The sequence below is a fragment of the Palaemon carinicauda genome, chromosome 6 (assembly GCF_036898095.1).
Source record: "Palaemon carinicauda isolate YSFRI2023 chromosome 6, ASM3689809v2, whole genome shotgun sequence".
In the NCBI taxonomy this organism is placed as follows: Eukaryota; Metazoa; Arthropoda; class Malacostraca; order Decapoda; family Palaemonidae; genus Palaemon; species Palaemon carinicauda.
In genome coordinates, this window is record NC_090730.1 from 147,652,732 (window position 1) to 147,675,231 (window position 22,500).

The window sequence follows — 22,500 nt, forward strand, 5'->3', positions numbered from 1 at the left end:
TTCAAATAATAAATGAATCTTTAAAAACCACTTTACAACACTATCAAGTGTCTAATAATTATCTTGACGTGTTCCCATCGTTGTATGAAAGTATTTTTATAGATATCAGTAGTTAGGTTATTTCTCTTTACTTTATGCGACATTATTATATACGATTAAAAAATTATACGAAGAGAGCCAGTAGAGTTCAATGACATCTACGCCATTTAAAGTTGGCTGGATTTAAAAAAAAATTTCTTATTTGACAGATAGAAATGAACTTATTACTATGTGGGATTTTAAAATCTTCTTTGTCTACATCTTTTCCCACTTCTATGTGGGGTCGATGTTATGTGGGATTTAAAAATGGTTTTACTTATTTGATAGATATTTTTACGGTAGATAGATTTTGATGTTGTCAAAACTTCAGGAGTAATGAAAGCCCTTCAAATACAAGGAATTCTGTAGGAATTATGTGGGATTTAAAATGGTTTTGCTTATTTGATAGATATTTTTGCGATAGATAGATTTTGATATCAAAACTTCAGCAGTAATGAAAGCCCTTCAAATACAAGGAATTCTGAAGGAATTATGTGGGATTTAAAATGGTTTTGCTTATTTGATAGATGTTTTTACGATAGATAGATTTTGATGTCAAAACTTCAGGAGTAATGAAAGCCCTTCAAATACAAGGAATTCTGTAGGAATTATTTGGGATTTAAAACTGTTTTGCTTATTTGACAGATGTTTTTACAATAGATAGATTTTGATGTTGTCAAAACTTCAGTAGTAATGAAAGCCCTTCAAATACAAGGAATTCTGTAGGAATTATGTGGGATTTAAAACTGTTTTGCTTATTTGATAGATGTTTTTTACGATAGATAGATTTTGACGTTGTCAAAACTTCAGCAGTAATGAAAGCTCTTCAAATACAAGGAATACTGTAGATGAATTTAATGTTAGAACATTTGAAGGTATCTATTCGGGAAATACAGCAGTCAGTGACTTTTTCATCTCATTACGTGCTGTCCAAGAGAGAACCCATCGATGGCAGATATTTAGTAGAAGAAATTAATTAGCTTTTGCGCAATTATTCTCCTTAAAGGTGCGAACTCCATGAGTACCCCGTAGTTGTGACCTACTTTGCGAAGGCAACTTTTAATTGCAAACTGTTTTGTTTGCCTGTAATTAGAGAACTAATTAAAATGATTGCAACGCCCTTTCTAAGTCTTTGTTTATCAAACACTGTGAAGTGCTTTTCTTGACTCGTGTATTTGTGGATGTTTGGAAAATTAGCAATGAGATGCTGAAGTTTGTCTTGCTGTGTAAATCATTATTCGGTGTTCTGGAAGGATTATTATTATTATTATTATTATTATTATTATTATTATTATTATTATTAATATCATTATCAATATCATTATCATTATTATTATTATTATTATTATTATTATATTTTCACCCCTGATTTTGTGTTTGTAATTTGTGTGTGTATTTATTTGTGAACATCTTCCTGGCCATAATGAAACTTTCAGAGTTTAACCATTACATAAAAGCCTAGAAATGATTAAATTTTGTAAGGTCAGTGTCAAAGTTCAAGGTCACTGTCAAGCAAAATGACCAATTCACGTAATCAGCCATAAGTTTGGACATCGTTGTCACAGACTTCAAACTTGGTTTTTATTTGTGTATGAAACTCCATGCCAATTAATGCATGTTAAGGTCAAAGGTTAAGGTCCAGGTCCAGGTCGTTGTTGTTGTTGATGTTGATGGTGATGATGTTGTTTTTGTTGTTGCTATGGTTGTTATTGTTTTTGGTGTTATTTTTATTGATATTACTCTGTTGTTAATAGATGAAATGTAGCTGGACTTTGAAGAGGATAGTTTCCTGCTAATTACAAATAATCCGATAGACTACATATGTTTGTATAGTCCAAATGGACTGTAGTTGAGAGAGAGAGAGAGAGAGAGAGAGAGAGAGAGAGAGAGAGAGAGCCAGTCACACAGGCATTCTAAACGAGCGCGGGGTGAAGTCTTATGGTGTCGCAAGGCATATTTAATGACTAATGAATGGATCCCTTCTTTAAACCCGTGGTTGAGATGACCGAGAAGAATGTGGGAGAGGAATTTAGCAAGATTCACTCAGTATGAATCATGTGATGCATATTGTTAGATTGACTTAACGACTTTCAAGTCGGTCATTGCATTTCGTTGGGTGGATGCAAGTAGATGTTGCAATAAAGGATTCTGGTGTAATTTGCTTCTTTTCTATGGATCATTGGTCATTTAGTGCCGCTACTTACTAAGTGCATTTGCGTAATTTAATAGTTTTTTTAATGAATATCTTTAAGATTAAAGCCCTAACGAGTTGCATTGTTGCAAAATCCCGTGTTTGCCTGAAACAACAAGGCAATCTAAAACAAAGATTGAATCTGGGGAATTATATGTATAGAAACATGACTTTTCCAAGCTGTTTTCCTTATGGATCACTATACATAGAGAAATCTCAATGTAAATCTCAATGTATGTTAATCATAGTTTGGCGAAACTGCATGAGATAATCACATGCTATTATATTCTCATCATTATTGTTTTACGTATAACCCTTCTATGTTACCTAACTTTATTTTTGTTATCGATCGGTTTTTATTTATTTCATACGTGAATTATGTTGATTTTGATTACCTGATCACTCAAGAACTACGTATTATGGTGCTAGATCTCTGTATTAGTAAGTCTATCTATACCAGAGCCCTAGATTTATTGCCTGTTTCAAGTATATTTTTATTTAAAAATGTCTCTTCAGAGTGAAAGTCGAGTATGGAATCAATCGGAGAGTGGCCGAGTGAGATTAGAATTTTCTATCGATTTTTTTAATGTTTGTCTGTATTGTATATACCAAACCCTTTCTGAGTGGTGATACCTGAACGTGGTGAAAGGCTTTGTGTATTCCCATAATCAGCAAAGCTGTACTAGCCAGGAACACCCATACTAGGTTGGTTTGCTGTGAACAATCAAACGAGTCTTTCACCCCGCACTGGTGATGAGAACTGGCCAAACCCCATACCTGAGAATAAAGACATATCTGAGGCATTTGTCTTGCATTGGTCTAGAAACGGCTGCATTTGTTGTATATTATTATTATTATTATTATTATTATTATTATTATTATTATTGCTTTAATATTAAATAAACCTTTTCAAAGGATCACTGAAGGAATTCAAAATAAATTGAAACTGCGAAGTGTAAGACTATCACTGAAATGTCATTGATGTTGAAGTTAAATTTTGGTGATAAAGGAAATGCAGTGTCACTTCATTCTCAATTAACTTTCACTTGTTTTTTTCTGTTTTTTTTTTCTTCCATTTCCTTCTGCGTCCTATTTCTCGTTACTTTTATTTCATTAACGATCTGTTGGTGAACTTTTAAGTTGACGACAGCGATGCGGTGGAACTGCGGTAAACTCTCTCTCTCTCTCTCTCTCTCTCTCTCTCTCTCTCTCTCTCTCTCAAGTGTTTGGCTATAGCTGAATTATTTATGTATAAGAATGTTAAGATGCTGTGATACTCGGGTACTTGTGAAAGTATATACATTATCAAATTCTTTTACCCCCCTTGTATGTGATTGCGTTGTTACCTCTTCCTGTGATTTTATTATATTAGTGTTTATTCTGGTGAAAATATTTATATAAGTAATATACAAAGCAGCAACTGTATTAGTGACTTATGGTTATTGTATTGTGCTGTTATTCATACAAAGAAGTAATAATATTATTAGTATTCAGGGTAAGTTTAGACCTTCAACCACGTTCTCTAGACGTCATGTCGTGTGCAGATGCTCCCAGAGGGTCAACATGGTCGTGTGTGTGTGTGTGTGTGTATATATAATTTCATCATCATCCGTTAATTGTCCACTCCAGAACAAAGGCCTCAGACATGTCCTTCCACTTGTGTCTGTTTATGGTCTTTGTATTTCAGTCTATACCCGCATATTTTCTTAGCTCGTCGATCCATCGCCTTCTCTTCCTTCCCCTGTTTCGTTTGCAATCTCTCGGGACTCGATCTGTTATTCTTCTTATCCATCTTTGATGTGTCATTCTCATTATATGTCCTGTCCACGTCCATTTCTTGTTCTTACATGTTAGAACATCCTCTACTTTAGTTTGCTTTCGTCATGTTGCTCTTTTTCTGTCCCTTAGTGTTATTTCCATCAGTGTTCATTCTTTTGCCCTTTGAGTTGTAACTAGTCTATGTTCTAAGGCTTTAGTAAGGCTCCAAGTTTCTGTTGCATAAGTTAATACTTGTAGGACCATCTGATCAAATAAATTTTTTTTTTATAGAAAGTGGTATTTTACTTTTTATACTCTGATTTTGTATGCCAAAAGCTTTCCATCCCACGCTTATCCTTCTCTTAATGTCAGTCTTATGTCCTGGGGAAACACTTACTGTGTGTCCAATGTACGTGCATATATTCATTAACAATCTCTAGAGGTTCGTCCATAGACCTTGGTTGTTGTTGTTGTTGTTTTGGTGGTGATGTGTTGTTTGTGTGTAGCATTGCTTCAGGGAGAGTGAGAAGATCGGCCGCAAACTTGGCCACTTATCCTAAGGATTCTTATATGCCTCAGTTGATCTAAGGCTTTAAGCCTTGCATTGTGTATATAGTAGTTAATTGATTTGTAACTTGTAAGGGGTTTTATTACGAGACTTATGATATATTTAAACGAAACTTTATTATAACATTTGAGGAGCTTCAACTGCTAGACGGAGAAGGTTAATTTATAGATAAGTTATATTAATAATTTGTGATAAATTAATTTATCTAGTTCTATAAGCATGTGTTCTTTGGAAAATTTACATTTGTCTTATTTTTTAAGATCCATTGTGTAGATTACCAGTTGATCGGTTCTATCCCTCAGGGGTGGCGCTTGCTTGCCTCTTTTACTTGCCAAATATACTACCTATTAAAGTTATTGAAATACCTGATATCAGATCTGACTTAAGAATTGAAAATAAAATGCCAGATCGAGTTAGAATTATGACATGTATTAAGGTCGTTGAAATGACTGCTGGCATTACATCTGGGTTCTGGTAAAATATCCAAGAACTTGTCTAGCTTACATTTATTGAGTCGACTGACAGGTTAGTGATGGTTGAGATACATTTAGGAAGACAGTGCTATAGATAAGAGGCTGTGAGAGCAAAGGATGAGGCACGTACAATTTTAGCTGGATTTTAAAGGGTGTGTTGGGAGTTTTTTAATCAACCCCTCTTTGATTTAGTAGTTTCATAGAATATTACAATGTTCATATATATGCTGGATGCTACTAAATTTAATCGTCTTTATCACAGAAGGGGGGGGGGGGTGTCGTGCAAATGTTCTACCTTTTCTTGTGAAGTCACGTATTATTTCTTCTAGTTGGTTTCATTACCAACAGTAAGCTGATTAATAAGCTGTGATACAGAAGATTTCCTATGTATAAGTCTGTGCTGATTTTTATACAGAAGGTTGTTATCAGTCAGGTGTTTAGCTATAAATTTCCTTATATTTTTTTTTTTTATCAAATATCTTTATAAAGTGACATAGGGTAGTAGGAGTTTTGGAGATAGCATTTGCTGTTAGGCTTTAGTGCGTGGCAAATCATTGCTTGCCTAAAGATCTACGCAGTTTCATTATTTGTTTGTGATTCATGACACAGGAGATGGATGGGCATTCCCATTTCCCTTTTGCGTGATTTTAACAGTATTACAGTGGTCTGGCCCAGTTGCAGAATTTATTCTAAGTGTCTTTAATCTTTTTTTATAAGTTATTCTGTAAACTCAATGTTTTGTAGCGTCGGAAGTTCATTGGCAGTAAAGCCGAAGAAATTTGTTTGATCTTCTATCTTGTGATTCTGGTCACGAGACGAATACGCGGAGTATTGGTGTGATAGGCACTACCTTATTTGTTCAGGTGCTGTGATTAGGGATCTGTGTACTTTAAGGAGTCCAATACCTCTCCTCCTCTTCTTCTTCTTCTTCTTCTTCTTCTTCTTCTTCTTCTTCTCCCTCTTCTTCTTCTTCTTCTTCTTCTTCTTCTTCTTCTTCTTCTTCTTCGTGCATTATGGATTACTTCTTATATTCTCAACCGCCTTGTTTTCCTTCAGCCTTCAGAGAATTCATGAGTCCTTGCTCTATCTGGAGAATTTCGGCCATTAACTTAGAAAGTCCCGTTTAGAAGTAGGTGACATCGACTTTAGAATTTTTAGTTTTTTCGTTCTTTGTTGAAATAGCACTTATCGGTCTTGCTGGATAATGGAGATTTCTATATATCTATGGCAATACTTGCGTAGCGCTCCGTATACCTTTTCTGTGATAATCTGAAGAATTACTATATTAGATTTGTCATTCAATAGGATATTACAATCGATCAGATATAAGAAGCTTTTACTTCATGGCAGTTTTTTTTATGGAGGTTGAGCATTGAAAGATACTGAGTGGAGGTATTTCTTCATGTATTGTTCTTGATGTTCATTGGAACATTGTATGAGGTATAACATCTCAGGTGTTGAATAGAAGGTTGTAATAATTTGTGAAAAATTAAATCAAGGGTGTTTTTCTCACCAATTGAATAGGTCTCGTTCTTAATATTACCTTTTGGATGATGTTATGAATGTCGCATGCATCGATTAAGCTGTTTAGCATCCTAGTTTCTGGCGCATCCCCTACTAATGGGACACTTACTCCTTTCCTTCATATTGCAATAGGGATGTTGAATTCCCCTACTACCACTGTGTTGGGATCCGGTGAATATAGAAAACTTAGTACTGATATTGTATTATTTGGAATGAAGTTCTTAGAGGACTGTTCCACTGATAGGCGATAGTAGAGATTTTCTGGGTTATAATGCTACAGTAGTAAGATGGATACGTTTATATCATTTAAAATTGCAAGAAAAGAGCATATGTTATCATTTGCCCTTTATAAAATTTTATACGTTTTATTTCTTATTTACAGAATAACCCCTCCCTTTTCTGTTAACATTATTTAACATAATGCACAAATAACATGTAGAATGTTGTCCCTCTTTTGCAATTTTATCTAAATGGCTCTTTATGAATTAAGAAACGTTTTCTTTTTCAATGTTAAAGTCCTCATTAATTTTAAAATAGGGATCTGAGAGAGAGAGAGAGAGAGAGAGAGAGAGAGAGAGAGAGAGAGACCTCTTGTGGAGATAGGTCATAAGTAACTGGGAGCCTTGAAGAATTGGAAACTAATCTAAAGAGAATTGGCTGTTGTGTTTGTGTTCAGTCGATCGATCACGAACAATCTCGACGTTGCCAACATTGTCAAGCAGTTGAATCACATACAATTGACGTTTATCTCTCTCTCTCTCTCTCTCTCTCTCTCTCTCTCTCACACACACACATACACACACCTATATATATATATATATATATATTCATATATATATATATATTCATATATGTATATGTATATATATATATATATATGTGTGGTGTGTGTGTGTGTATGTGAGATTGAGGCAACCTTTGTGTGTATGTTTTACTTCAGTTGCTTATATCGTTGATATTTCAAAATCCACAGTATATCTGTCGTTGTACTAATGTTTTTGTCTTTTTTTAATATATATTTATTGTGGATAAAATACTTTAAACTAAAGCTTCATCTATCAACTGAATGCATATAAGGATCCAACCTTTACCTTGATGACTTCTATCTTATTTTCCCATTAACTAAACTAAGAGTAATTTGTATTATAAAATCTTTTTCGTCGTATTCTTTTCATTAAATCTCAGGTAATTCAGGTCATTTCTATATTGTTTCATTTTGAGCAAATTAGATGCCACTATTTAATATGGTGTTTATATTTTGGGCCTTTCTGGGTGGGGATACTTTAACGTGGTGAAAGGATTCGTGTATTACCATGATCAGTAAAGTTGTACTCGTCAGGGCCACCCATACTAGGTTGCTTTGCTGTGTGCAATCAGACAAAAATCTCCCACCATCACCAAACCCCAGACATGACTAAGGACATGTCTGAGGACTTTGTCTTGCAGTGGACTGGATAAGGCTGCATTTGTTGTTTTGTTGTTATATCTTGAAAAGTACCTACTTACAAATATTATTTAGTAGGCCCACATTGCCAACCAGATTCTACAGAGGATCGTCGTATATATACCTCATTTAATCCTTTCATAATTCTTATGTAACTATAAAGTGAGTAAGAGTTCCACTTAGAAGATCGATGACGCAACACTGATTCACATCCCGGAGGTCTTTAATCACTCACCTTTACGAACTGTTTAGGAATGAACTTGACAGGTATTGATTTGTGATAGATTTTAATTCCTCTCTCTCTCTCTCTCTCTCTCTCTCTCTCTCTCTCTCTCTCTCTCTTTTAAAAATCCCATAGATAATGAATGTCTCAACTCTTAAAGCAAAAACATATAGAAAATAAGTAAATGCGGAAAGAGCTTTACCTCATATTTTTCTCTGTACTAGATTCTCTTCCAAATTATCCTCCCCTTGCACTCAACTGAGCCATTGCCTTTGCAACCTAAGAATTTCATTGTATATATATATATATATATATATATACATATATATATGTGTATATATATATATATATATAGAGAGAGAGAGAGAGAGAGAGAGAGAGAGAGAGTTAGTTGTATTACAAATTTAGATTGTATTTGTTTATATTGATATCTAATATAGTAGTCGCTCTTGAGTTATTTAGATATCTAAGTTTCTTAGAAGGAATCGTTAATATATTATTTGTAATAAAAAAAAAACCTTCTGATATCTTAATGCTGATATTCTTGTGTCCATATATATGGCCAGTTATCGATTCACATAGAAATTCTCAGCTCAATTACGTGAATTATTTAAAAATCGCGATTCGGAGTACACGATAAACAACAGGATCCCCTGATAGAGCAAAATTCAACTGTGACCACCAGTTCACAGACGCTCTCATGTTGAATAAGAACATTTTCAAATAAACACCGAAGCGTCTCGCTGTGCGTGAGGATGTTGTTTGGCCAAAGCTTTTTGTTGATGAGTATCATCCGTGGCCCGAATCTTAAGGATGCCCTCGGTATTGCTTGATATCATATAGAACGGAAACGCTTTTAAGGTAATGGATTCAGCAGCAGAGGGGGTGGGAGGGGGGAGGGGAGGTTTCTTCCATGAGCATTTTGCTCTCGGGGTTTCTGGGGAAGGTGCCTCGGGCAAGTGGCCGTTTTCGAAGATTTTTGCTTTTAAGAAGAGTGGTCTGAATGAGAGAGAGAGAGAGAGAGAGAGAGAGAGAGAGAGAGAGAGAGAGAGAGAGAGAGAGATGCTGGTAATGAGGGAGCGGTGGTGACCGGGTGTCTCCTGTATTTTGGGATAAAATCCCTCGCGTTGTTAATTGGTCAATACATACATACTAGTGAACGTGACCCGTCAAAAATTACGGCTATATATTTAGATAGATATGCACACATATGCACACGCCATCCCCTCTCACCAGGGTATGACTACTCCCTCTCGTTACCCCAGCGACGTTGAGAGTTCAGCGTGACCGGGAAAAAAAGATATATATATATATATATATATATATATATATATATATATATATATATATATATATATTTATATATAAAACCAGACACTTGCTCTTTATTATATAGGGGAGATGCATGAGAATAGGCACGTTGATAATAACGCTGATTACAAGACCAGTATTTACAAATGTTGAAATCATCACAGTCAAGGGATTGCAAACCATTAACTCCACAAAACCCATCTAACGTAAATTATATTCATAAATGTAAGAAGTTAATTTCACTAGGTCCATAAATAGATTTCCATAATCACACACCGCACACAAAACAACATTAAGAGATGGCCCTACCATCCGGTTTTGCATAATCGCTGCCTGATATTCCACGCCGAAAAGAAGACTACCTCTGGACCATAAAAACCCCGGGACTTTGTTATCTGCATTCGACCACCAGATCCATATTGTTATAAATCACTCGCATGTGGGGGATTCAATGACGGCACCGACATTTATTTTGTTTGGTTTGGCCGGATGCTGGATAAAACCCTGTGCGGGGGTGTGGGGAATACTGCTGTAGCTCCTCCTCTCCCTTCAAAGGCTGTTTCTGTTGTGGAGTCATTAGGTTGATTGATGGAGTTCTTAAGTATTATAAGTTGTTGTGGAGTTAACTTAAAAGTCATTAGTTCTTAAGTATTATAAGTAGGCATCGCAAATTAGTCATTTAGTGTTCTGGTTACAATGCATTTAAGTACAATAGCATTGAAAGTATATGTTTTTACGTTGTACCCGATCAGAATGTCCATTTTAACCTTTGAATTTCAGGTAAACCAACTGAATTACAATATTTCTTAACGTAAGTCACCTTGGGTTTTTATTGCTATTGTGATATAGTTTAGGCATTGTGTAATTTTTATTTGCAATTGATCGCTTCGTTACAACTGTTCTTAAAATATTTAATATTCAAATTGTTATTTACTTCTCTTGTAGTTTATTTCATTATTTTCTGTCCTAACTGGGCTATTTCTCCCTGTTGGAGCCCTTGGGCTTATAGCATACTGCTTTTCCAACTAAGGTTCTAGGGTTGTAACTTTAATTTTATTGCATTTTGAAAGACGATGTCTGCCCATTATGTTTTCTCTAAACACAATTTCATTACAATTTAAACAGATATTTAAAAAACTGGCAACTCTTGAAGGACACAGTGTATAGTTTTACAATTAGAGGATTCCTCTCCCATTTCTGAGAAAAACCTCAACAGGGCTCAGTGAATACGAGTTTGTTATGTTTCTGCCCTAGTATTCCCGGTGCAATAGAATACTCTCTCTCTCTCTCTCTCTCTCTCTCTCTCTCTCTCTCTCTCTCTCGTTAGACTTTTCATCTATAATTTATTCATTTGTTCCCTATTTCAAATAGTCTCGATTCAATAGGGTACTTAATATTTCCCCTTTCATTATGAATTGTCTCAATACTGTAACGATAGCAAACTATTATTTCATAATCTGCCGTATTGAATTATGATAAAGTGTTCTAATCCACACAAATCAACATAACATATTACGCATTTTATGATATTTTCATATTTATGAAGAAGCAGCAAATATTTGAGATTAATCAAAATTTATGGCAAACATCTATATGAAAGTTCTGTATGAGGCTGATGACCCAGGAGAGGCATTGGAGTTGAGTAAGCGGCTTTTGTTCTCCATGTCGGGGCTTTTGTGGGTTAGAGATGGAAAGGTTCCATTGATTTCATTTCCCTCTGTCCATTTCATAGATAAATCCTCTCCAATGTTGCTGTGGCCCTTTGCTTTTTATTTTTGATACTTTTAAGAATTTAGATTTCGACTGTTTTTGTAATGAAGCATTATCAATGTTGCTTTCAGTTCGTTATACAGATGATTAATATGGAATTATTCTCTCATCTTATTTGATTGTTGATACTATTCGATTTTCCACTTGCAACTTTTTCAGGTATATAATGCTATAATTCTCTTATCAAACTTCACTTTTTTTTTTTTTTTTTTTTTTTTTTTTTTGCTGTCTGTCTATTCAATATACGTTATTTGTTTACCGTTTTCTTTTCATCCTTATAAACGGGGTTTTGCTTTTTACTTCCCATTTTTTGCCTCCTGGGTAGTACAGTGTAACTTGTTCGCCTTGCTTTCGCACGGCAGCAGATCAATCCCAACCAGCTCGGAACCATGAGTTTTAGCTGTTTACTAGGGAGACCACTGCTCTGGTTAGGCACCACAGTTGTAGGTTGTTATGTTTTGCCCGGTATTCCCGGTGCTACAGAATACCATTATCTCTCTCTCTCTCTCTCTCTCTCTCTCTCTCTCTCTCTCTCTCTCTCTCTTTAGACTTTTCCTGTATAATTTATTTATTTGTTCCGTATTCTAAATAGTCTCTATCCAAGAGGGTACTTCATTTCTCCCCTTTCATTATGAATTGTATCTCAATACTGTAACGATAGCAAACTATTATTTCATAATCTGGCGTATTGAATTATGATAAAGTGTTCTAATCCACACAAATCAACATAACACATTACACATTTTATGATATTTTCATATTTATGAAGAAGCAGCAAATATTTGAGATTAATCAAAATTTATGGAAAACATGTGTATGAAAGTTCAGTATGAGGCTGATGACCCAGGAGAGGCATTGGAGTTGAGTAAGCGGCTTTTGTTCTCCATGTCGGGGCTTTTGTGGGTTAGAGATGGAAAGGTTCCATTGATTTCATTTCCCTCTGTCCATTTCATAGATAAATCCTTTCCAATGTTACTGTGGGCATTTTTTTATTTTTGATACTTTTAGGAATTTTGATTTCGACTTGTTTTTGTAATGAAGCATTATCAATGTTGCTTTCAATTCGTTATACAGATGATTAATATGAATTTTTTGTTTCATCTTATTTGATTGTTGATACTATTCGATTTTCCTCTTGCAGCTTATTCGTTGGATTTAATCTTGTTCTTATCGAACTTCACTTATTTTCTTTGTTAATTTTGCTATCAATCTATTCAACAGATGTTATTTGTTTACCTTTTTGTTTTCATCCATAAAACCTGGTTTTTGCTTTTTACTGAGCATTATATTTTTTGCCTCCTGGGTAGTACTGTGTAACTTGTTCTCCTAGTATTGGCATGGCATCAGATCGATCCCACCCAGTCCGAAACCATGAGTTTGAGCGGTTTACTGGGGAGGCCAGTGCTGTGGTTAGGCACCACGGTGGTGGGTTGGGTTTCTCCAGCTGACGTTCTGGTGAGCATCTATTCTAATGAAACTGGAAATGAAACCAGGCACCTTAAAGGTCTATTTGCTTTTTGATGCCTATCAATTTCATTGATGCTACCTTTTCCCGTTTTGTAAATAGATAACATTATTTACGTGAAATTTAATCATATTCAGTAGACGTCAATTAGAGGGTCCATGATCGAACTTTACCTTTGACTGGGCTTAGATTCTTCTTAGATTTAGAAGAAACCTCATGGGGTCGTCAACAGTGTTAGGGACAAGGGTTGAATTTTTGTCATGAACCCAATTAAAAGGATTGTAAATGATAACTGCACATTGAAATACTTGAATGGTGATCAATGGTTTGCCACCGCCACTCCACCGATCACGCAAGCGCTTTTGCATTCCTATCTCTACAAAAAAGTATTTGATTTTAAGCTGATAAATAAGTGGCCTAATGGTAACCTCCCTGCCTGGTAATCTGCCGGACTGGGTTCGAGTCCCGCTCAATCTCGATAGTTTCTTGTAGTGTCTGCAACCTCACCATCCTTATGAGCAGAGAATGTTTTTATTTTATTTTTTTTTTCTATTTTTTATTTTGAGTAGCCTATTGGTCTACGGGCTGAGTCATCACCAGCCATTGCCTGACTTTACCTAGCCCTAGCTTGGGTGGAGAGGGCGCTTGGGTGCTAATCATATGTATATATGGTCAGTCTCTATGGCATTGTCAATATCCTTTGCCAGTGCCATTCCTGAGTGCCCTTTAAATCTTTAAAGGTGAGTGCATCTGCACTTCCATAAGTCATTCTTCCTTTGGTTATCATTTAGTATTGTCCACTGGGGTTCATAAATCTTCCTTTCCCCTATTTTATAATTACATTTACAATCTTTTTTAATGGTTTAGTCCTCCACAACATGAAGAAATCTGAAATGGGTATTATTAGCCTAATTTGAGATACAGAAGGCAGCCCTTAAATCACCCTCGGTAATCGTCATGTGTCTTTTTAAAAAAACTAGTACTCAAGTACTGACCGTTTTTTATATACAAACATAAATTTGTGAATAAGCTGGATTTACTTAATGGTGTGTATAGAATGCCCTTTCACTTTTATTTGTTGGATTTTATCTTTACATTTATCATTTATGTATTTTATTTAATTTCGCTTATGGTTTAATATCTCGATATACTAATGACATGAGTTGAGTTATTATTATTATTGTTGTTGTTGTTGCTATTGTTATTTTTGTTGCTGCTGTTGTTGTTGTTGTACCGAGCCGTCAAAAATGGCATTTGAATACTTAGATAGATATGCACTAGATAGATATGCACACAAAGATTCAACCCTTCCCACCCCTTCCTCTTTCCTAACTATAACCCGCTGGTTCGGAAATTTGTGGGAGATTGTGGTTTCCAAGTGTATCTCTCGGGGTACCCCCTCTCACCAGGGTATGACTGCTCTCCCCCCTGCCGGTGTTCGTGACGTGAACGAAACGTATTTATATATAGTCAGACACGTTGCTCTTTATTATAAAGGGAATTGTTACTATTATTATTATTATTATTATTAGTATTATTATTATTATTATTATAAGTAGTAGTAGTAGTAGTAGTAGTAGTAGTAGTAGTAGTAGTAGTAGTAGTAGTATCATCTAAGATATTTTGCCATGATTTAAATGTAAGGAAAAATTAAAACTTAAGATCAATTGAAACGAGAATCCAAAATTACCAGGGACAGTTGAAGGAAAGTCTTTACATAAAGTAGTATATAATGGTATAAGGGCTGATTCACACTTTACTGTTTATTTCCGTACGGATAGGGTTCTGTGGCAACGTCTGTGTTTAGGTGCTAACAGAGAAGCTCGGTGAATGCAACGAGCTTATGTACAGGAAGTTGAGAGTAACAATGTCTCAAAAATTCCAACAATGTGAAACATGCAATGAGAAGCTTAAACATGTTTTTCTATTATCAGTGCGGGAGAAAGTAAGAGATAGAAAAGTAATAACATTACAGTGTATGGGCGTGTATGAAACGCGTGCTGAACAGTTCGTTTACGTTCCAGGAAAATGTCAGTGTGTTCACACTATATGTTGCTGCGATGTGGCGCCAAAAAGGAATTACTAAAAAGCAGTTCGTTGCAATAGCAAAATCAGAGTGAGAATGTTAGACTCTCTATAAACAATTACTAGACGATGAAGTAAAGTTTTACTAGTACTTTAGAATGTCAATATTTCCATTCAGTTATTTAATTAAGAAAATTGAAGGGGATCTGCCTAAGGCCAGTGCTAACCTTCGAGAAATAGGTATTTCAACCACGAAAGAGGTTTTTTTTCCTCATTACTACTACTACTACTACTACTACTACTACTACTACTACTACTACTACTACATGAACCTAAGCTACAACCATAGTTGGAAAAGCCAGATGCTATAAGCCAAATGGAGCCAACAGGGAAAAATAGCCCAGTGAGGAAAAGAAACAAGGAAATGAATAAACAAGAGAAGTAATGAACAACATAAAATATCGTACGTATACATTTCGTTCTTCTGAGATTTCTTTCAAACGTATTCGAGCCGTACGAAAGACGAACGAGGATCGAACCGTATAGTGTGAACAGCTCCATTCGTTTCTATACAATAATAATTTACGTGGGATGACGAAACGTAAACGATCCGTCGTATGAAACGGCATTAGGTCTTATAGAATGAAACGTTTTGAACTACATATTTATAGCATTCTGCTTTTCCAACTAGGGTTGTAGCTTAACAAGTAATAATAATAATAATAATAATAATAATAATAATAATAATAATAATGATAATGATAATGATAATTATAATCTGTTTTAGTTTTGATGTAATTTAATGTTGTTACTGTTCTTAAAATATTTTATTTTGATTTGTTTTTTACTTCACTTGTGGTCTATTTATTTCCTTGTTTCCTTTCCTCACTGGGCTATTTTCCCTGTTGGAGCCCATGGGCTTATAGCATCTTGCTTTTCCAACTAGCGCTATAGCTTAGCTTGTTATAATAATAATGATAATAATAATAATAATAATTATAATAGTAATTATCAATAAAAACAGAATCGGGAATAAAAGAAAAGAAGAAAAATGGAATATAATTTGCGTTTCATTCATTTTCAAACGACGCAGCCTTGAATGTTCATTGTTAAGTGATAGGCATAGTATTTTGCGTTGTATGAATTAAAGCGAAACAGTTTCAAAGGCCAGGACAATATTTGTGTACGATCGGTATGAACATTATTGACGAAATTAAAACTGAATGTGTGTTGAATGTTTTGTGGTTTTAAAGTCGGTGAACCTACTACTGTTATACCGATCTGTGACTTTTTACATTCTACAGCTATTATTATTATTATTATTATTATTATTATTATTATTATTATTATTATTATTATTATTATTATTATTATTATTATTATTATTGTGTGTGTTTGTTTGTGAACAGCTTTGTGGCGATAATTTTAATCGTAGAGTAATGAAACTTGCAGGGATTAACTGTTATGTAAAAAGTTGGAAATTATTAAATTTTTGTAAGGTCAAGATCAAAGGTCAAGGTCACGGTCGAGCAAAAGGTCGAGAAATAAGCTGCCGCGGTGGAGGTCTGTGCTCTACTGGGTGTGCCTCTAGTTATTATTATTACTTACTAAGCTACAACCCTAGTTGGGAAACCAGGATGCTATGAGTCCAAGGGCTCTAACAAGGAAAAATGGCCCAGTGAGAAAAGGAAATAAATAAACTACTTGGGAAGTATTGAACAATTAAAAGAGAATATTTTAAGAACAGTAACAACATTAGAATAAGTCTTTTATATATAAACCCTAAAAACTTAAGGGTTGGGAATTCTGCTCCTTCCTATGTTTTTCCGGACTCAATTTTCCTTATAGCAAAGGGGTTTGTGTAATGTTGCTTCTCTATGCATCCACTCTTTCTTCTTTCCTTTCCTCCTTTCTTGTTTACTTCGGGTTTGGGCAAGAAAAGAGGATTGGGTGTCCAACTGTTCATGATCTTCAAAAAGATGTTTCTGTCGGTTAGATTTTTCCAGTGATATGTTTCTATAGTCAATTTTTTTTAATGAGGCGCATTTGCACAGACTCGCAATCGTGTCCTTTTAGCTCGGAAAAGTTTCCTAACCGCTGATTGGTTAGAATTATTTTGACCAACCAATCAGCGATTAGGAAACTTTTTCGAGCTAAAAGGGCACTCCTGCGAGTCAGTGCAAATGCGCCTCATTAAAAAAATGACTGTAGTTAAATGTTTCCCCTGTTCCTTTCTGGTTCCGAATGTAGTCGAGGTAAGATTTAATTACGTGGGATTGAGAAGGGGATGCTGGAGTGAGTCACATGACCATCAGCTCTCTGCGGCTGGAACTTAATCTGCAATGGAATTGGAATCTCTCTCTCTCTCTCTCTCTCTCTCTCTCTCTCTCTCTCTCTCTCTCTCTCTCTCTCTCTGTGGTGTAAACAAACGAAAGAAGAGATTCGAGAGACGAACATTTTTTTTATCTAATTCGTTGTCAAAAATGAAATAAAACATGCAATAATTTTCAGTAATTTATGAAACGCGTAGGTTGGTGAAACTGGAAACGTGATACTCATATCTGGTCCAGGAAAAACGCAAGAGAAAGAAGGGAAGAGGAAAAACTGAGTGGGACTTAAGCCCCGGAAGCTCAACAAAAGGAAAGACAAAGCATGGCTCTTTGTGCACTGATTAAAGCATGTTATATTGAGTATGAATTGGGGGACAGCATTACCTTCATTGTTTTTTTTTTTGGGGGGGGAGAGAAATTGCCGGTGGTTTATGCATTCAGTGAGATTTCGTGGGCGTTTCAATCAAAATCTTTTGTTCGGGAAACGTTTTGTTGTTATCCTTTGCTTGGAGCAGAATTACGCCAGCGAACAGGCACCAGTTTATATTGGGTACAGTTGTTTTTAGATTATTTTTTTTTTTAATGTTTGGGAAAAGACCAGTATTAAGAATGAGAATAAGTGATGACAAACTCTCTCTCTCTCTCTCTCTCTCTCTCTCTCTCTCTCTCTAAACAAAATTTAAATTTGTGGATTTAATTAAGTCTGTTGTATGAAATGCACTGCAACTTTGATTTAAAATGAAAGAGTCATTGTTTAGCAGTCCTTTTCGTAAATGAATTTAGTCATTAGTCTCCAAAGAAAGTCTCTCTCTCTCTCTCTCTCTCTGTAGAGCATATATTATCAAATTTGCCTATATTTTTATTTTTCGACCAAAACTTTTGCATTAGTCATCTATATGTTTTTGTTTATAGCTTCCAAGAACATTTATTTTAAAAGCCATTCAATGTTCAATTTACATATATAAACAAACATACATACATACACATATGTATATACTGTATATATGTATATATATATATATATATATATATATGCATTTGCACAGACTCGCAATAGTGTCCTTTTAGCTTGGAAAAGTTTCCTAATAGCTGATTGGCTAGAATTATTTTTTCTAACCAATTAGCGATTAGGAAACTTTTCCGAGCTATGAGGGCACTCCTGCGAGTCAGTGCAAATGCGCCTCATTAAAAAAATGACTATAGTTAAATGTTTCCCCTGTTCCTTTCTGGTTCCGAATGTAGTCGAGGTAAGATTTAATTACGTGGGATTGAGAAGGGGATGCTGGAGTGAGTCACATGACCATCAGCTCTCTGCGGATGGAACTTAATCTGCAATGGAATTGGAATCTCTCTCTCTCTCTCTCTCTCTCTCTCTCTCTCTCTCTGGTGTAAACAAACGAAAGAAGAGATTCGAGAGACGAAAAATTGTTATCAAATTTGTTGTCGAAAATTAAATAAAACATGCAAGAATTTTCAGTAATTTATGAAACGCGTAGGTTGGGGAAACTGGAAACGTGATACTCTTATCTGGTCCTGGAAAAACGCAAGAGAAAGAAGGGAAGAGGAAAAACTGAGTGGGACTTAAGCCCTGGAAGCTCAACAAAAGGAAAGACAAAGCATGGCTCTTTTTGCACTGATTAAAGCATGTTATATCGAGTATGAATTGGGGGACAGCATTACCTTCATTGTTTTTTTTTTTTTTTTTGGGGGGGGGGAGAATTGCCGGTGGTTTATGCATTCAGTGAGATTTCGTGGGAGTTTCAATCAAAACGTTTTGTTCGGGAAACGTTTTGTTGTTATTCTTTGCTTGGAGCAGAATTACGCCAGCGAACAGGCACCAGTTTATATTGGGTTCAGTTGTTGAGATTATTTCTTTTTTTTTAATGTTTGGGAAAAGACCATTATTAGGAATGGGAATAAGTGATGACAAACCTCTCTCTCTCTCTCTCTCTCTCTCTCTCTCTCTCTCTCTCTCTGGACAAAATTTAAATCTGTAGATTTAATTCTGTTGTATGAAATGCATTGCAACTTTAATTTAAAATGAGTCATTGTTTAACAGCTCTTTTCGTAAATGAATTTAGTCATTAGTCTCCAAAGAAAGTCTCTCTCTCTCTCTCTCTCTCTCTCTCTCTCTCTCTGTACAGCATATATTACCACATTTGCTTATATTTTTATTTTTTGACTAAAGACTTTGTCATAAATTTTGCATCAGTCACTTATATGTTTTTGTTTATAGCTTCCAAGAGCGTTTATTTTAAAAGCCATTCAATTTTCAATGTACATAAACAAACAAACATATACATACATACACATATATATATGTGTATATACTGTATATATGTATGTATATATAATACGATATGATATATATATATATATATATATATTAGAGAGAGAGAGAGAGAGAGAGAGAGAGAGAGAGAGAGGGGGGGAGAGTGAGTTATCATTAATTTCTAATGGTGAACACTCATTTTACTGAGGAATATCGTATGTTATTATTATTATTATTAATATTATTATTATTATTATTTTATATATATATATATATATATGTGTGTGTGTGTGTATGTATATATATTCCGTGCATATTATATGTATATATATATATATATATGTGTGTGTGTGTGTGTATATATATATATATATATATATAATAAAGACGGTCAGACTGTAAACGATACGTAATATATGAACAGCATGAAAGACAGCTATATTTAGCCTCTTATTAACAGACACACATACGTACTCGCCTTACAGCATGTATATAAAGGCTATGCGAGGCGGACTAAAAACAGTGCCATCAGAATGCTCCTGGAGGCGGAGCCGGTCGGGTAATTCGTATTCTGTGAGCGTCTAAACCTGTTGTGTACTCGAGAAAGAGAGAGAGAGAGAGTGACGAGTCACCTCTGTGGTTTAATGAGTGATGACATTGGGTTTATGAAACCTCTTGGTGGAGCAACGCAGTGCTTCAATATTACTAAGTGACTTTACGGTTATTACTCCTGTGTTATGAAGGGGAGGGAGTGCAGAGGCTAGTGGCCCGGACAGATGTTTTTTTCTTCTTTGGAACGGTAATCATCTCGACAAGTGTTCGTCGAAAATGAGGAGGTAAGAGGGAGGATTGTGGAGACACCTGTGGGGTGCGTCATGTTTTTGCAGTGTGTGTGAGGCGTAAAACGTTATTCGTCTTTGTACTCCATCCAAGAGTTTGTTATGATTATGAATGTCATTTAAAGGCAATCACTTGGTAGTGATGAAAGGTTTTGAATATTTATTGATTAATGTGATCATAGTATTTACTTATTCATTAAGATTTTAATTTTATATGAATTTAATCATTCACTATAATTAGTATGATTCAAAATTGCTCATGTGGGAACCGATGGATAAAAAGAATTTATCCTTACCTGACAAATGTACGAATGTAAAGTATAACTTGATCTTTTTATTTTCAAAAGAACTAAGAAATTTTTTAGTTTGTTTTTTAATCCTAGAATGTCAATGAAAGAGAGATGATGGCAAGTTTGAGAAAAATCCAAGGCCAGGCATAGAAATCGTGGTCATGTAATCCCTTTTGGATAATACACCAACAACAAGGAAACCGTGAGGAATTCAGTGTGCAACTAGAATAAGTTGAATATGCAATTATAGTATGATGTCAAAAGTTTAATTGAAAAGAGAATAAAAGCTTTTGGCTTTTACACAATAGTTTTGGATTTAACAAATCTTACTTTTTCTTATATAGACCGGGAGTCCTCGGGTTGCAAGGTTGAACTGAGTAACTGTTTCTTTCAATCATCTGCTAAGCTTTGAAATACTCTTTACCTTATTCTTCATTCTTGTTCTCATTAAGTTTGGGGTAAGAAAGGGTAGGTGATTCCCAGGTCCCAATAGCATTTGCTTAAAAAAAAGAAAAAAGAAACAACACTCACAAGGGTGGTCAGCTAAAGGTAAATTATACAGATCCCTCTGTGTGTACGATTTCCATTTTTACAGTTAGTTTATTGTGGAAAATGTAGCTCTCAAATAGTATATTGTAAAAGCACGTTTATGAATACACTTCTTTATACAAAAATTGCAAACGAAGCTTGACCGCTCTAAAATTGAAATATGATGAATCTCGTACTAGTAATTATTTCAGAGGTGGTCTGCAATATTTAATATTGAGTTCCCAGAAAAGAAGAAAATTAAGCTACGTGGAAATAGTGGATTTCAAAAAGCAAATAATTACCATGAAATTCATATAAGGATATGGTAGTATCCAAAGCTGATTGTGAGAAATATCTATTACAGACATCCAGGAGATAGAATTATTCCTTTTAAGGCTTGAATATTTAAGGTAAATAGATTAGTTCAATTTCTAGCTTTTGTTATGATGATGATGATGATGATGATGAGGATGATGATGATGATGATTATTATTATTATTATTATTATTATTATTATTATTCTTAATATAAAATGGCCAATTAGATAATTTTGAAGCTGAAATCTTCGGAATACAATGTTACAAAGGAGCATAAATATGGGTTGGTTTATTTGAGAGAGAGAGAGAGAGAGGAGAGAGAGAGAGAGAGAGAGAGTACATGTTGATCAGATAGAAGATATCCAACGCGCAATGTATTTGTGGTCTGATGTCGTGTTCTAATTTGCGGCTATCAAATCACATGACACGCATGATGTGTGTGTGCGTGCGCGTGCGCATGCTTTTATGTTCATGCAGTTCCTGAGATGGAAAATATAAATGATAAAAGAGGCAAGTGTCTTGTTCCAATAAACGGCCCGTTTATCTCTCTTTCCCGTTATGTAACCTACATTTGCTTTTCACTTGAGTTGCTCTGTATTTTTGAGTAACAGAAGAGGAACACTTGTTTTTTTTTTTTTTTTTTGAGTAATTGTTAAATGTAAGGTTTATCTCTGTCGCTTTATATTATATAGTTGTGTCTATTATTATTATTATTATTATTATTATTATTATTATTATTTGAGATAAATCTTCAAATGCTATAATTTTTAAGAAATTATTTTTGTTATTATTATTATTATTATTATTATTATTATTATTATTATTATTATTATTATTTTTTAGATAAATTTTCAAATGCCATAATTTTCAAGAAATTATTATTATTATTATTATTATTATTATTATTATTATTATTATTATTACTAGAGATATATTTTCAAATACCATAATTTTTAATAAAAAATCACAGTACATTATAGCGAATTAATATGATTAAAATACTTTATATATGAGAGGTCCAAAGTTGAAAGGTAATGGCCCGGATTTGACGACGGCAAAATATAACGTTAAGTTCATTATCAAACGACTGCCAT

General features: G+C 34.6%; 1 protein-coding gene across 6 annotated transcripts in view; it reads left to right on the top strand.

Annotated features, from left to right (window-relative positions):
- Positions 1-22,500, top strand: part of LOC137642705 (uncharacterized) — a 359,826-nt gene that overhangs the window by 204,875 nt on the left and 132,451 nt on the right. Inside the window, exon 1 of one of the 6 annotated variants that reach the window (XM_068375501.1) lies at positions 19,968-20,268. The exons of the other annotated variants lie outside the window; for them this stretch is intronic. The gene's annotated coding sequence lies outside the window, so the exon portion shown is untranslated. Of the gene's footprint in view, positions 1-19,967; positions 20,269-22,500 lie in introns of those variants that run through there. 6 annotated transcript variants of the gene reach the window in all.